Raw genomic sequence first — 14932 nt, 5'->3', positions numbered from 1 at the left:
AAACTTACTTCCTAAACATTTAAGATAATCATCGTGACAAAATACGAAATAAAGGAAATGCTTATTTCCCTTAGTCGAGGAAGAGAACAAATGCTGCAAGTCTACAGAACGTCTGAACAATCCATGGTCTGAAGGTAGAGAAGGATTTTCCTCTGTTCTGTGACAATGTTTCTGGGCAATGTCACACACTGTTAGCTCTCCCTTTTTTGCCTTCCGCGACTGCGGATGACTATCAGGATGACGTCACCGCAAAGTTACAACTTTTCCCCATCCAACCGAAAGGGAAACAAAAACCCCGGGAGAATCCACAAGGAGAAGATCCATAAAGCAGCGTGCCTTTGGATAGGAACATCGCTGCGCCCAGGGAGAGGAGCTGAAGCAGCAGCTGATGCCCAGAGGCTGATCCATTGTAGCCGGCACTTTGTTACAATCATGTAGCAAGTCCAGCGAGCCCGATGATTGACATCACGGCCAGCCAACAGGAAGAAGCACAGGGGGTGGCAGTACCCAATCGGAGAGGCGCAAAGGCGGGACTTCCCTGAGTAAAATAGGTGGCCCAGGAGCTCTCATGCGCAGTGAGAGTTTTCGCACGGCTCAGGGTGGCAGACGCAGAGTTTTAACTGGAGAGAGAAGGGGAAAAAAATCACTTCGTTATTGGCTCAATCAACCACTGGATACAATTCTGCTGGGGTTAGCACCAACTTCCCAGGCCTGTGGTCTGTTTCCTCAGGTAATCCTCTTTTTTTTTGTCGAATATGCAATGTGAGAAGTAGAGTGAATGGAAGTGGAGAGCGATCGGTGCAGTAAGTCAGCGCTGCCAGCTTGTGCTGGCTGTTGGCGGGAGGGACTGAGTGCTAATTGCCGGCAGGAGACGGCCGCTCTGAGGGTTTGGGGATTTTTTTTTGTTGGGGGTGGGGAAGGACTCGCTCCCATTTTGTACATCCATCTCTAAATCCTTGAATGTTTTTATCATTTGGGATGGGAGAAAGTTTACACACGTAAAGGCAATTAATGCTGGGCGCAGCACAAGCAAAGGAGGAGAGAGGGGGGGACAAAAACTTTCTCGATGCCTGATCGCTGCAAACCGCGTCTCACCAGCTTGTCCTCGGGCGCTCAAAGCAAATGCAGCCGCTAACTCCCTCCGGGTTCTGTCGCATTCAACGCGAACCTTTTGTTCTCCCGACTTTAGCTTAACGTTGTTTTATTTTTCGAAAACTTCAACATCTGCAAGAAGCACCCAGTCCCTTCTAAGAACCTGAACGTTGTTTCACTGAATGGAGACTTTTGCCTTCAGGGTGAAATGATGGCATCTCTGGCGATGGAACTGCTTTGAAAACATTACTTGGGGGTTTAAAACCAAAAGTTATGGAAGGAAAATTGCGATCAAGTGGCTTTCCTGAATTCCACGATCGATCCTGATCGAATACTTAAAAGTTTGTCAACCGTATTACAGAAACTATACACACCCACTTTTAAAGTTTTTTTTTCTGGATGATCAGAATTTTTAAAAACAGTATTTCCCCACCCCCCATCTCATTACACTTGGACTGGATGCAGTTAATAATGGTTGTCTGTTTGCTTGATTACTAAGATGTGCAATCCCAGCGTTAAACATTGACATATTATCGTGTAGTACCTTTACTTTCCCAATACCGTTCGGCAGTCTTCCCCTTGTTTCCTACGAAAGAACAAAAATGAGTCAATTGTCTGTAAGGCGCTTAAGGAGATCATACGGCGGTACAAGGCGTTAAGATAAATGCAATTTCATTCTTGTACACTTCTGTATTTCGTTCCCTTTCCTTTCTTTCACGTTAGTGATCTGTGAAAGTACATTTCGGCTTGTGGCTCTTGTGTACTGTCTTAGTCCCTTGATATGCTTCTAGATTCTTGATCTATTAATAGATCTGGGACTTAATGGAATCTTCGCTCAAATCCAAATGTTCATGCTACTGCCAGATTTAGAAAATTAAGCATAGCTTGGAATAACGCCATCTGGCATTTACTATTCCCATGAACAAATAGTTCGAAATCACTTTTTTATTCATTCTTGGGATATGAGCATTGCTGGCAAGGCCAGCATTGATAGCCAATCCTAATTAATTGGCTTTGAGAAGGCTGTGGTGAGTTGCCATCGCCAACCACTGCAGTCCATGTGGGCTAGATACACCCACAGTGTTGTTATGGAGGGAGTTCCATGATTTTGACACAAGAACAGTGATAACTTTAAAAGTCAAAATGGTGGCTTAAAGGCAAATTTGTAGATGATTGTATTTCCCATGCATCTGCTTCCCTTGTTTTTCCAGGTGATAGAGGTCTTGGCTTTAGAAGGTGCATTTGTAGGCGCATTGGCTAGTTCCGAGAATCCCTACAGTGCAGAAGGCGGCCATTCGGCCCATCGAGTCTGCACCGACCACAATCCCACCCAGGTCCTATCCCCATACATTCACCCTAACTAGTCCTCCTGACACTGAAGGGGAATTTAGCACAACCAATCCACCTAACCTGCACATCTTTGGACTGTGGGAGGAAACCGGAGCACCCGAAGGAAACCCCGTAGACACGGGGAGAACGTGCAGACTCCACACAGACAGTGACTGTAATTTGGCAGTTGCTGCAGTATATGCTGGATGTAGATGGTACACACTGCTGCCACGGTGTCAGTGATGGAGGGGATAAATGTTTAAGGTAGTGGATGGGGTGGTAATCAAATGAGCTGTTTTATCTTGAATGGTCTTGATCTTCTTGGGTTTGGTTGGAGTTGCACTCATCCAGGTAAGCAGAGAATATTCCATCACATTATTCATCCAGTGCCTTTTCATTTATTTGCCCATCTAATTTAAGCATGATTTTTATATAATCCCTGCTGCATCCAGTGGAAGAACAGGGGAAGAACAGATGCATAGGAAACACCATCATCTACAGCTCTGCCTCTAAGCCACCCACCATTCTGACTTGTGACAATATTACTGTCACTCTGTCACAATCATGGAACTTCCTCCATAACAGCACTGTGGGTGTATCAAGCCCACGTGGATTGCAGTGGTTGAGGATGGCAACTCACTACAACCTTCTCAAAGCTAATTAAGATTGGCTATCAGTGCTGGCTTTGCCAGTAATGCTCACATCCCAAGAATGAATAAAACAAAAGTGATTTCAAACTATTAATGGGAATAGTAAATGCCTAGGTTGGCCAGATGGCCATATTCCAAGCTGTGCTTAATTTTCTAAATTTGGCAGTAGCATGAACATATGGATTTGAGCGAAGATTCCATTAAGTCCCAGATCTATTAATAGATCAAGAACCTAGAAGCATATCAAGGGACTGAGTGAATTACACGATCTCTCAATTGTGAAGAAATATCTTCTGCATTCTAAATCTTTTTACTCGTATGTTGAAATAAAACATCAAATACTCTTAACTTCTCCTCTAGTCAACATGGGTGCTGCCTTGAATGTTTCATAAACCTGTATCCCCAAACCCTTTCAGAGAACTGAGCATGCTTCCATTCAGATCTTTATTGTTTTCTCTAAGAAAGCTGCATTACCTCACACTGTGAGGTAATGATGAGGTAATGACAGTGAAGGAATGATGATATAATGAGTGACTTGGGAAACCTGTAGATAGTTGTGTCCCCATGTATCTGCTCTCCTTTTTGTGGATTTAGAAAATGCTGTTGAAGCAGCCTTGATGAGTAGCACAACTTATATATTGTACTTATTACCTCACACTTGGGGCTTAGAGCTTCGAAAGCTTGTGTGGCTTTTGCTACCAAATAAACCTGTTGGACTTTAACCTGGTGTTGTTAAACTTCTTACTGTGTTTACCTCACACTAACATTGAATGGCATCTGACACTTCTTAGCCCATCTCTCATCCCTTTGCATTTTCCTTTGGCCTTTAAAATAGTTAACAATGCATCTTCTTTTGGTGTCATCTGCAAATTTAGACCTCTTGTCTTCTAGGCCTAGATCCAATAGTGAAGAGAAGTGACTCCACCACTGAACCCCAAGGGATGTCACCTCCCACTTCTAATCTCTCTGGTAAAAATGCCCTAAACTTCCACTTTCTGTTTTCTGTCTTTAATTTAGTTTGCTATCCTCCCCCTAATTTCATACCCTTATTTGGTAATCTCCCATGTGCTATCTGGTCATAGGCTTTCCTGAAAGTCCCCAAACTCCCATCTTTATTCCTTTATAGGAATTTGAAGTTTATTAAGTGTAATTATCCCTTCTGAAATTTGTTTTAATTTTTTTCTTCTTTTGTGGGATATGGGTGTCGCTGGCAAGGCCAGCATTGTTAGCCATCCCTAATTGGCCAAGAGAAGTTGCTGGTGAGTGCCTTCTTGAGCCGCTGCTGTCTGTCTGGTGCCAGTACACCCGAAATGCTGTTTGGAAGAGAGTTTCAGCGACAGTGAAGGAATGATGATATAATGAGTGACTTGGGAAACCTGTAGATAGTTGTGTCCCCATGTATCTGCTCTCCTTTTTGTGGATTTAGAAAATGCTGTTGAAGCAGCCTTGATGAGTAGCACAACTTATATATTGTACTTATTACTGGCGCGGTGCAAGGTAGCAAATGATTGTTAGTGCATGGGGTGTCAGTCAATTGGGCTGCTTGGTGCTGGATGGTGTTGAGCTCCTTGAATGTTGTTGGAGCTGCAGTCATCCAGGTAAGTGGAGAGTATTCTGTCACACCCGTGACTTGTGCCTTGTACATTTTGTACATGCTTTGGGCAGTTAGACGGTGACTTGCCTTCTGCAGAATTCCCAGCCCTTGACCTGCTCTTGTAGCTGTAGTATTTACATGGCTGGTCCTGTTGAGTGTCTGGTCAATAGTAACCCCTCGTGGTGTTGATAATGGGGGATTCAGCAATGGTAATATCATTGAATGTCACAAACAGATGGTTAGATTCTCTCTTGATCCTTGCCTAGTACTTGTGGGGTGTGACCATTATTATTATTATTATGATGATGCTTTGGCACCTGAAAAGTCACAAATGGTAATGAACATTGTGCAGACATCAGTGACCATCTCACTTTGACCCTATGATGGAAGGAAGGTCATTGATGAAGCAACTGAAGATGGTTGGGCTTAGAGTACTACCCTGAGGAGCACCTGCAGCTGGGATGTCCTGGGATTCAGGTGATTGACTTTCCAAAACCAAAACCATTTTCCTTCATTCTAGATATAACTCCAACAAGTGGAGAGTTTCCCCCCTGATTCCCATTGCCTCTAGTTTTGCTCGGGTTCCTTTATGCCATACTCTGTCAAATGCAGCTTGATGTCAAGGGTAGTCCCTTTCACCTCACCACTGGAGTTCAGCTCTTCTGTCCATGTTTGGACCAAAACTGTAATGAGATCAGGAGTCGAGTGGCCCTGATGGAATCCAAACTGAGTGTCCATGAGCAGGCGACTGCTGTGTAAATGTCAATTGATAGCCCCATCAACAATACTTTCCATCACTTTGCTGATGATTGAGAGTCGGCTGATGGGGTGGTGATTGACTCCTGCTTTTCATGGTCTAAACATAGTTGGGCGATTTTCCATGTTGTCAGGTAGGTGCCAGTGTTGCAACTCCTTATTTCAGAACTTACTAATTTCTTCCTCAATCAAAGACTCTCAAAATTTCACTTTTAAAAAAAATGGGTGCTGCACTAGTCACTTTTCAGTCCTCTGGTATATATCTACACTCAAAAAAGCTCTGAAATATAATTATCAGGCCTTCTGAAAAATCCCTCTTCAGCATCCTATGGCATATCCTGTCATTGTCTTCGCTTGGCGTGACCCACATATCTAATTTTAGTTTATCCATCAAAATATTGCTCATCTTGTTCTCGGCTAGTTTCCAATTAATCTCTCCAATATTCTCTTTAGTGGAAACTGATGGAAAGTACTTACGAAATACACCTATAATTTTTTTTGATTATCTGAAAATGGGACTACTTTAGTTTCAAAACTTCCATTTTGTTTTTAACCATTCTCATTTTATTGATATCTTTTTAAATACTTCCCTGTTCTGTTTACAATTTGTGAATTATTCTCTGGTACTCATTCTGAATTTCCATATACCATTCTTAATCTCCTCTTGTGTTCTCCTTTTAGTTTTCTTTCATATTATCCTCATTATGTTATTTCATATTATCATCCAATTTTACTTAGTTCTTTTAGCCTTTTTATCAGTGGTATCCTAAAACTACTAATAGTTTTCTTCTTTATTAATGGAATATACATATTCTATGCCTTTTGTAGTCCCTTTCTTAAGAAAGGAATTAATAGTGTCAAATAATTATTGCAGGTATTTCTTCATCTGTCAAAGATCTGTCATAGTCGGTACTGGTTTCACCTTTCTAATTGGATCTCAAACTATATCATATTCTGATCACTGTTCCCGAAGTGCTCACCCACATTTAACTCATCTGCCTGATCTATTTTAATTAATTATTTTGCTAATACTGTAACTGACTGAGATAATGGGAAGAAGAACAAGCAAGGGTTGTTGCCTCCCAATTACTCATTTTCAACTCCCTTGCCAATCTTTGTTGCTGCATGAGAGGTGGCTAATGAAAGCTCAAACAAAATGCTTTTCTTTTATTTCTTACTGTGCATGTGTACAGTATTTGCGTGATATGTTTCTTTCAAACCTTGGTTAACTGTATCCCATGCAGCTTCCAGCCAAAATTGATTAACGAGGGCCAGTGTGGGGGCATTAACTGCTGCAGATGAATGTGGTCAGTTTTTGATCAAAGGAACCCAAAGCCAGGTGTTCATCATAACATTTTTAGAATGATACAGGACAGGAGGAAGCCATTTGTCCCATTGTGTTTGTGCTGGCTCATTGTCAGAGATGCTTTCTCCATAGCTTCCTGTAAAAAAATTTTCATGTTTTTATCCATTTATTTTAAATGTCATTATTTGACCTGTGTCCACGCCCTTTCAAGTAGTGTATTCCCGATCACAACAATTTGCTTTTTTTAAAATAAAAAACAAAAGTTTTATCATGATATCGCTTGCTGTATTGCCAGCTAACTAAATCTTGTGCCTTTGGATTACTGACCGTTCTGCCACTGGAAACAGTTTCTCTTCATTTATGCCATCAAGCCCATTTATAATTTTTGAACATCTCTCCCAAAGTTCTCTTTGTGCTAAGGACAATAATCCTGGCTACTGCAGTCCCTTCACTTAACGGAGGTCCTTCATCCTGTTGCCATTCTAGTACATTTCCTTTGTACCCTCTCAAGGCCTTGGCATTGTTCCAGAAGTGTGGTGTTCAGAATCAAACAATACTCCAACTGAGGCCTAAACCGGTTTTGTTTATAAAGGTTTAGCATAAATTTCTTGCTTTTGTATTCTGTGCCTCTACTAATAAAGCCTGCATATATACTTTTTAACAACCTTATCAACTAGTGTTGCCATCTTCAGAGAGTTGTGTACATATACGCTCAGGTGTTCCTGCACCCCTTTTTAAAATTGCACCATTTAATCCATGTTGCCTCTTATTCTTCCTAACAAAATATATCATTTCATATTTCTCTGCATTGAATTTCATCCGCCATGTCAATTTTTTTAACCAGTCTGTGTGTCTTCTTGAAATCTTTTTATCCTCATTGTTTAGTCCATTTCTGAGCTTTGTGCATCTGCAAAAAACTTTGAAATTATGCTAAATATACCCAAGTCCATGTCTATTATAAAGAGCTATCACAAACCGGCCCCTGGGAATACCACTTCTCTCCAGTCTGAAAAACAATGTTCTCCACTGCTGTCTCAGTTAGGAGCACTCTCGTCTGAGTCAGAAGGTTGTGGTTTCCAGTCCCACTCTAGATACTAAAAAGTTAGGTTGACACTGCGCTGCGGTGTTGAAGGAGTGATTCATTGTTGAAGTCTCTGTCTTTTGGATAAAGCGTTAAACTTGGGCCCCATCAACGTTCTCAGGAGGACCCATGGCACTATTTTAAAGAGCAGAGGAGGTAACCTTGGGTGCCATGACTAACATTTATCCCACATCAACATTAAAAGCAGATTATCTGGTTATTATCACATTGATGTTTGTGGAAGTTTACTGTGATAAGTTGGCTGTTGTGGCTCCTACATTACAACAGTGATTGCACATCAAAAACACTTGTTGTAAAGCATTTTGGACTGTCCTAAGATCAGAAAAGGCTCTTTCTAAAAGCAATGCTTTCTTCTTTAGCCAGTATTATAAATATGTTGCTACTTTCGTCTCAGATTTGATATATGGTACTCTGAAATGTTTTTCAAAGGCCCAAGTACACAAAATCATGTGTGTTGTCCTTATCAACCACTCTCCATTAACTCATAAAAGAGCTTGATTAAATTAGTCAAACACAATTTGCCTTTAACAAATTCATTTCATTTATTGGCTTATACTTTTAACAAATGCCAATTGAATTTGTCCTGGGTTATAGTTTCAAAGCTCCCCTACCACTGACATTCACCCGACTGATCTGTAGTTATTGGATTTTTCCCACCCTCATTTTCTTGAATGGAGGGTGTGCCATAGGCAATCCTTCAGTCCTCTGGCATCATTCGCAGGAAGGATTAGAACCTTGTGGCCAGTAGTTCTACAATCTTCACCCTGATTTCCCTCAGTTACCTACAGTGCACTCCATCAGGACCAGGTGAAATGATGTCAATAAAGCAAAATTGGACATAAAGAACTTATATTGATGAATATTTTTTGATATTCATTATGCTATGGCTTGCATTATGTTGTAATCACTGCTCTCGGGTCAGCACTGGAAAGCTTCCATTTATTTGGAGAATTGTGTCATTGGAGCGTCCTGAAATCATAGAATCCTACAGTGCAGAAAGAGGCCATTTGGCCCATCGAGTCTGCACCAACCACAATCCCACCCCGGGACACTAAGGGGCAATTTAGAATGGCCAATCAACCTAGCCCGCACATTTTTGGACTGTGGGAGGAAACCGGAGCACCCGGAGGAAACCCACGCAGACACAGGGAGAATGTGCAAACTCCACACAGACAGTGATTCGAGCCGGGATTCTAACCCAGGTCCCTGGAGCTGTGAAGCAGCAGTGCTAACCACTGTGCTACCGTGCCGCCCATTTTGCAAAATGTTTTGCAGTTGGTGATTTATTGTAGCCCAAGTTGTTGAGCATAAAAAATTACTTAAACTTGCATAGTGCCTTTCATGAGCTCCAGTATGCTTTTAAGGCCAATGGAGCACTTTTGAAGTGTTAAGAAATGCAGTAGATAATTCTTTTCCACAACCATCTCCAAAACATTATAAATGAACAGATTAACTGAACAGCAAAAACAATAAAAGCTGAAATTTACAGCAGGCCGGACAATATCTGTGGGAAAAGCATATCTCAGACATTTGAGATATGACTCAAATGAGTTATATTTGAGTCGTTTTTGGGTCAAATTTTAGGAGGAATTTGATTTGTTGATTCAGGGAGGGCTGTTGACCTTGCCATTGTGAGAGCTTCTACTGTTAATTTTGAAAGTTATTTTGTATTCATATAGACTGGTAGTTTAAAGTGTTTACTTACACAGTGCTCCCACAGTAATGCATTAAATTCAGTCCAGATTATCTGCTCAAGTTTGTATTGGGCCTGAGTGAGGTGCCAACACCATCAACTGAGTTGAACTAACACTGGGGCAGTATTTAATGCAGCTGACAGAGGTCTCTCCTGCTGGCTGGAGAGCTGACTGGTGCCCCGTGTTGCCTCCTTTGGGGAAGACCTGCAGATATTACTTGCCTCTCCATGACCGGCATGGACATTCCTTGAGATTAAGGACCAGGTGTGAAATACTGCCCCCGAAAGCTGCCCCCCCTCCACCCCACCCGTGGATGACAATGAGGGACCTGCCACCCCCCGACCCCGAGCACCCAAAACCAGTTGACCTGCAAGGGTTTGCTTTTTGAGCTTCACACAGGATTACTACCCTGGCCGCTGCTGGGTGAATACCTGAGGTGTTTGGATGAGGCCTGTGAGTGGGCATTAATGATCCTGTTAAGGACCTCAATTGGCATTAGATGGGAAGGCTGTACACAGGTCTTTCCACCCAGACTTGATTGGAGTAGAGGTAGGAAGGCAGTGGGTCCCCCACCCAGCACTGTCCTATCTCATTAAATGCTCCACCTCCAGACGTACCTGGGGTGTGGGCATTCTATTCTGCCCTGAGTGTCTGTTGACTGTAATGCTGACACATGAGTTTAACTGCTGTCTTGCAGATGATTTTTAACGTAAACACAGATTGGTTTCCCTATATTTGTCAAATTTCCAGAAGGATCAGTGGATGCCATTTTTATGTCAACAGCCACAAATCTGTGTAATGGAAACTGCAGTCAATAAAGGCATCAGCTGAATCTTATTCATGTGCACTTAGTTCAGACATTTATGATATTTTTCAGCAAGATTAGTGTCCTGCCTCAGCCAAAGACATCTTGCTAGCCTGCATGAGTGAGCTCAGATGTCAGTGATAGAAAATGGCTGACCCAATGCCAAATTCTAGAAGCCATTTTAGTTATGATCCTGTGCTTGTTACATGATGGGGGTTGCAAGTATGGATTTTTGATCAAGAGCTGAGCATTGCCTCAGCTAGTTTGCATTCTCAGTGGGGTTGAGAATATTCAAATTTAAAAATAATATGCAAGATTTAGCAGAATTGTAGTGCAAATTAAGAGTCCAATTAGAATTTAAAAAAAAAAGTGAATGCCCTCACATATCACAAAGATCAATGTGACTTCTTTAATGAGCATTAAGTTTTTTAAAAATTCTTTATTGGGGTGTCGGCATTGCTGGCTCGGACAGATTTTTATTGCTCATCTCTTGTCCTTGAGAAGGTGGTGATGAGCTGTTGCCTTGTACTTCTGAAGTCTATGTGCTGTTAGTACACCCACAGTATTATTTGGGAGGGAGTTTCAGGACTTTGATTCAGTGCCAGTGAAGGAATTGCAATATAGGTCCAGGTCAGAATGGTATGTGGTTTGGAGGGGAACTTGTAGATGTTCCATGTGTCTGCTTCCTTTGTCCTTCTAGATCATATTGCGATCTTGGAAGATGCTGTCAAAGGAGCCATGGTGAGTTTCTGTAGTGCATCTTGTAGATGATGCAAACTGCTGCCACTGTGCATCAGTAGTGGAAGGTGTGAGTGGATATTGGAGGTGGTGGATGTGGTATTTGCAGGATTGCCTTTAGGAGGCCGTGGAGGTTCAACAAAACTAAGCTTTATTCAGGAGATGATAACACCATAGGCTGCGCTCTTGTTCTGCCCAGTTACATGCACAAATGATAGATGTCATGCATGCATTCTCTTGAAGTGCTTCTATTCAGCTGAAAAGCTGTTGATAAGGAATCGCTTAAATACATAACAGTGGATGCCAATCAAGTGGGCTATTTTATCCTGGATGGTGTTGAGATTCTTGAGTGTTGTTGGAGCTGCACCCATCCAGGAAAGTGGAGAGTAGCCCAACGCACTACTAACTAGTGCCTTGTGGACAGGCTTTGGGGAGTCAAAGGAGGAGCTGCTCACTGCAGAATTCCCAGCCTCTGATATTGTAGCCACAGAATTTGTATGGTTGGTCTAGTTCAATTTTGGGTCAATTGACCTTAATCACATGTTCTTTAGTATAAAATTAATATGTGATCTTTTATGATTTGTTTGAAGGCAAGAGACAACACGTACAGCTGGATTTTCATGGCTTTGGAAAGACTCGCAGTCCTTTACAAATGCCAGGCTGGACTCGGTGTGAATGCCCTCCCCCATTTCTGACAGATCCCATTTCTTGCTGGTTGGGTGTGATTGACACAGGAGGGATACTTGAATTCAGATGACCACTTGAACTTGGTGCTGAGTTCAAATAGACCTCATCTTGGTTGATAAGGGCCCTAATCTGCAGACACAAATGGAGTAGGTGTAAATGCTTTTGAAATGTGGATAAGGTTTGTTTAAATGGCACGATCCAAATGTTTTTAAATCTCTTTCTCTTTCTACATGGCGGCGGGGGGGGGGGGGGGGGGGGGGGGGGAGGCTTGAGGTATCAGAGTTTTAAAAAATTCCTGCTGCACTGCTTATTTTGATAAGTGATTTAATGTTGCTTAGAAAAACAAATTACCATCAATTCCTGTAGTTTCAGTAGAGGTCTTTGTTGACATTTCCCAAGGGTGGTCATGATGTTGTTATGAATACTTGACTGAGTTTCAAAAACTATGATTATCTCAGCAGTGGTTTCCGCGTTCATAGTTGATTGCTATTAAAAGATTGCCTGTCTTTGTGGGGTCTGAACAGGGGTTTTGTTGTTGAATGATTAACCACTTGAGCTTTAGTAGATTAGAATATGTTTTGTGAATGCAAGTTTTTTTTCCATTATGAAGCATGTGTAAGTGAGAGCTGTATTACATTGGTAGAAATGTACTATTTTAATCTCCAGATGGCTCCTGAAGTCTGCCCGTGGTGGATACTAGGTGAGTGGATATGGAGGGTCCATTGAGGATATGGGTGGGGGGGTGTGGGGTGGGGGTGTGTCAGGGCTAGAGGGCCTAACAGCATCTAAAACAAATGGGACGAAGTTCCAGAGAACTATGATGGGCTCTCTAACCTACCTGCCTGCCTTGGTCCTCAGCTGTTCCTGTGGCCACTTGCACTCTGTTGCTGGGATTAGAAGAAAACCTTGCAATTCAGGGCATTTTTTTACTGAGGCGAGTCTGAATTGAGCTCTACCCACCTTGGTATTCAAAATGTAGCTCATAATATCCCTGAAAGGAATGTATGTTTATTAATAGCTGTAATATTGGATCCTATACCTGCTGTAATGTTGGATCCTGTACCTACTGTGCTGCATTACAAAAGGACCAGATCAATGTAATGATTGATTAAATGGTATTTGATTTTTTTAATGTAAGATAGTACACTTTGATGAAGATGACCCACTTTCACGGTGAATTCTTTGTCTTCTCCAGAGGGTCGTTGGTGTTTAAAATTATTTTCCCAAATGTGCAGTGGAGGCTGGGTCAATGATTATATTCAATGCTGAGTTTGACAGGCTTTTGATTGACAAGGGAGTTGAGGGTTATGGCGGGGGGCAACGGGAAAGTGGAGTTAAGGCTGCAATAACATCAGCCGTGAATCATTCAGTGGCTCGAGGGTCCAAATGGCCTATTCTTGCTCCTACTACTTGGGTTCTTATGTTGTATTTCCATCTTGCAATATAACTGCTCTGAGAAATACTCGAGTATGTCTTTGAGCAAATAGATGTTATCACCTTGTCTTTGTGTGCACACACACACTGTGGTCAGATTTGAGGAAAGCAGCCGGAAGCAGTCATGCAGATAATGTAAAAGCTGCTATTGTAATGCCATTAGGCTTGACTGTGCCACACGTCCTGTTAGCAGCCTGCGTCTTTGCGTAGGATGACAGTCTTTGAAAGTGATCTCATTCTCATTAAGTACGCTGCAGTTTAATAACTGCTTTAATTTTATTTTGCACTTATTGAAGTGAGAAATGTTGACTGCAGTTTTTTTGGCACGACAATCCTAGTTTTCTTCCTTCGCTGCTTGTGTTGGAAGATTATGCTGGCAGCCTTCGGGTACTTGACTTTTCTTTGTGTGAATCTGTGTAGTGTGCAAATTAAATTCTTGGTGGTGGGGTGTGGTTATGTAACAAGACAGTGAAAGACATCACTGTTCAGCAAAATTCTATTCTCCCTCAGCACAATGAATTTTCAGAGAGGCTCACTGGATTTCCATTAAATGCTGAACCCTGACTGATTTTTCTGTTACCCTCTGTCCAAAGGATTCAGGTCACAGGAACTCTAGTTTATAATTTCTTTATTAGTGTCACAAGTATGCTTACATTTGTACTGCAGTGAAGTTACTGCGAAAATCTCCTAGTTGCCACACTCTAGAACCTGTTCAGGTACACTGACAGAGAATATAGCATGGCCAATGCACCTAACCAGCACATCTTTCAGACCTACAGGAGCATCCAGAGGAAACTCACGCAAACTCTGGGAGAATGTGCAGACTCCGCGCAGATAGTGACCCAAGCTGGGAATTGAATCTGGGTCCCTGGCGCTGTGAGGAAGCAGTGCCAATCACTGTGCCACCCTCTTCCTCTTTGGAAGAACCACTGTATTCACCTATTGTTTGTGTGTGTGTCAGTTCTAGCATTTGATTTTAGGCTGATGACTGAATAGTGGTGAAGAATTCAGTTATTTCTGTTTGTAACAGGGGAGGCTTCAGATATCATGCATAGTTGGTGCTGGCTGATCAGTCAACTTTCAGTTTTCTGTGTGGGTGGGGGAAAATTGGAGTGATTCACAACTTGATTTCTTTTTAATCCTCTAGGGATGCTTTGGCTTCACTTGTTGCCAACTGGAACAGTAGCTCTAGAAATGCCTAATAAGTAGTTGCCACTGGTCCTGGGGGAGAGAAGTCTCACAACAGCAGCATTTGTATTCATTCTTCCATTCTAATTAAAGGTAGCGAGATGAAGGGGATTTTAGGTTCCAAATCCTAAATGTATAATGGGTAACTAGGATGCATGCTAATTAAATTAACTTTTAATATTTCTTAGTTAAATAAACCAATGACCTTATCTAGTGGGTATGTGATGCTGGACCCACTATAGGTGACTAATGTTGAATTTGTCAGTCTGGCCTGTGATGGTGCACAGGCTAATGAAACCACATCTCCTAAGTTATTACGTTTGCAGACTGATTCCAACATGCAATAGGTTAACCATATAAAGGAGAAAATCTATTGTGACTCCTCCTGTTCAATGGTATTTTCAGCAGTAGGTTGATAGAGTTCTTGTTTGATCTTGCGTGTTTTAAATAAATATTTTATCATAGCATTTCCAAAGTATACTACACTAAGTAATAGTGAATTGTTGCTACATCAGTATCAAGATACGGTTTGTTATAGTTGATTTGTATAGTAAAAA

At 41.8% G+C, this 14932-nt stretch overlaps 1 protein-coding gene across 3 annotated transcripts in view; it reads left to right on the top strand.

The window, feature by feature from the left end:
- Positions 1-516: 516 nt before the first annotated feature.
- LOC144491354 (SH2/SH3 adapter protein NCK1-like) overlaps positions 517-14932 on the top strand; it is a 211749-nt gene continuing 197333 nt past the window's right edge. For 2 of the 3 annotated variants that reach the window (XM_078209048.1, XM_078209049.1), the window contains exon 1: positions 592-730. The gene's annotated coding sequence lies outside the window, so the exon portion shown is untranslated. Of the gene's footprint in view, positions 731-14932 lie in introns of all 3 variants that reach the window. The other variant, XM_078209047.1, reaches the window with a different exon arrangement.

Source organism: Mustelus asterias, chromosome 3 (assembly GCF_964213995.1).
Source record: "Mustelus asterias chromosome 3, sMusAst1.hap1.1, whole genome shotgun sequence".
Classification (NCBI taxonomy): Eukaryota; Metazoa; Chordata; class Chondrichthyes; order Carcharhiniformes; family Triakidae; genus Mustelus; species Mustelus asterias.
The sequence above is the reverse complement of the archived record's forward strand: the minus strand, read 5'-3'. Positions and strand labels throughout refer to the sequence as shown.